Here is a 2,743-nt window from a genome sequence, read left to right on the forward strand (position 1 = left end):
AATAATAATAATAATAAATATATAAATAAGGCAATAAATCACCTTAAATTATCAAACATGTTATTATTACTAACCAACTAATTGATAAACGTGGTCATGTAGATATCATCATTTTATACTGTCATAGCATGCCACATTTATCTTGTTGATGGGGCGAGAATTTTGATGATGGGATTTCCCCGAGGAACTTATAGAGACGAGTTTTTTCGGGGATATCTCTAGATGAGAAAAATTTTAAGACTTCACCAAAGCGTTGGGATGGTCTTCGAATGATTTTCCAATAAAAGATTGTTGACCACATTGTTTAAAACAAACAAATCATGACATCATTTTACGCTCGCATCATGTGCATATGTAAAGCCGAATAAAAGACTAAATCAGCCAACTTGATAAAAATTAGTTAATAAGCAAGGATTGAGAAAATATAGGAATAAAATCAAAAGTAGGCTATAATAGGATAACTTAAGATTAAATGGTACCATTCGTGGAACGGGCGCTACAGAAGTGCTAACCCTTCTCCGTGAGTAACAGTACTCCCGAACCCAAATCTAAAAGATACGTAGACCAGTTTATCATTCTTTCGACAGACCTAAAATTAATTTAGAATTTTGTCGAGTAGAACAAAATAGGGTGGCCAATCACAACTAGGAAAAAAGATTGGTGGCGACTCCCAAACCACATTACGTCTAGCTGTTGGGTTCCCAGACCCGCATGTTACGACACATATGCTTATTCCTATTTCCTTCAACTCGTTGTTGACTGGTGCTTAAATTCTTCTCTTTCGTCATCTAGAATCACTGAAATTCTCAACACACCTTATTGATTCCAGATGAGTAAACTCCCAGTTTATCCCTTAGAAACTCAAACTGTGTTGTGCTCAATCCTTTAGTGAAAATGTCTGCAAGTTGCTCCTTTGAATGGCCGTATTTCAACTCCATTTCACCTTCTTTCACAACCTCTTTTAGAACATGAAATTTGATCCTTCTATGCTTAGTCCTGCCATGATCCATTGGATTTTTGGCTATTGAAATTACAAACTTGTTATCAATCCAGAATGTGGTTGGTTCTTCACATCTAATCTTTAAATCTTGTAGAATCTTCCTTAACCAAATTGCCTGGTTTGCAGCTGATGCAGCTACAACATACTTTGCCTCGACAGCTGATTATGCTACTATATCCTACTTCTTCGAGTTTAAAGAAAAGGTAGCACTCCCAAATGAGAAATAGTACCTACTGCTGCTCTTTGAATCCTTCAAACTGCCACCCTAATCACTATTATAGTAGCCTTGGAGCTTCTGTTTTCCAACTTTGTAGAACTTTAATCCAAAATTTACAATTCCTTTAACGTAACTAAGCACTCTTTTGGCAGCACACAAATGAATTTCAGATGGCTTGTGCATGAACCTAGAAAGCAGGCTAGTAGCATACATGATATCAAGCTTAGTAGAAGAGAGATATAGTAAATTCCCTATCAACCTTTTATAATGAGTTTCATCAGCTTCAGCTCTACTATCATCTTTGCACAACTTAGTACCAATAGCCAAAGTTGTAGCCATTGCCTTGCAGTTCTCCATTCTAAACTTCTTCAATAGATCAGAAGCATATTTCTTCTGATGTAACATAATAAAATCAGAACTTTGATAAACTTCCATACCAAAAAAGTATGACATTTTCCCCAAATCACTCATTTTAAACTCAGTTTGCATCTTTGCCTTGAATTCATCCACAACCTTGCCACGAAGACTAGTGATAAGCATGTCATCAACATAAAGGGATATAATAAGTTGAATACCTTTGTCTGCACTCTTCACATACAATGTATGCTCACTGTTGCTTTTGTAAAACCCTAAGCTTTATAGATAAGTATCCATTCTTTCATACCATGCCCTTAGGGCCTGTTTAAGTCCATAAAGAGCTTTAACTAGTTTGCAGACTTTGTTCTCCATACCTAATTCAACATAGCCTTTAGGCTACTCAACAAAGATATCCTCATCAATAGTTCCATTTAGGAATGTTGACTTAATGTCCAGGTGCTAAATTGACTAGTCTTCATTTGTAGCAAGTGTTACCAATAGCCTGATAGTGTTAAGTCTGGCTACTAGTGCAAAAGTTTCAAAGAAATCCACACCATAAACCTAAGAAAAGCCTTTTACCACCAACCTGGCTTTGTACTTGTTGATGGTGCCATCAGAGTTAAGCTTACTTCTGTAAACCTATTTAACACTAATGACCTTCTAATTTTTTGGTGTGTCAACCAGAAACCAAGTGTTGTTCTTCTTGATTATCATCATCATTTCAGCTTCCATTGCTTATTTCCAACAGCTTCCAAGTAACTACTTGGTTCAACAATAACTACATGACATCTACTATACACATCCTGAAGTGATCATGTTCCTCAAACGGAAACCTCATCAATGTTCTCATCATCAGCATTTTCTAACTTACTATCATCCAAAACCTCAACAATAGCATCTTTAACCTTACTACTCTCAATTTTCAGTGTTTTCTAGTTCCACTTAGTTGTTTCATCAAATCTGACATCCCTGCTACCAAAAACTTTCTTAGTCTTCACATCTAGAACTTTATACCCTTTAGAGACTTCACTATAGCCAAGGTGAACTGTTACAAGTGACTTTTCATCAAGCTTGCTTCTCTTTGCATCAAGAATTTTGGAGTAACAGATGCAACCTAACACTCTAAGATGGTTAACAGAAGGCTTGACATTGAACCAAGCTTCATATGG

The sequence above is a fragment of the Theobroma cacao genome, chromosome 1, assembly GCF_000208745.1.
Source record: "Theobroma cacao cultivar B97-61/B2 chromosome 1, Criollo_cocoa_genome_V2, whole genome shotgun sequence".
Classification (NCBI taxonomy): Eukaryota; Viridiplantae; Streptophyta; class Magnoliopsida; order Malvales; family Malvaceae; genus Theobroma; species Theobroma cacao.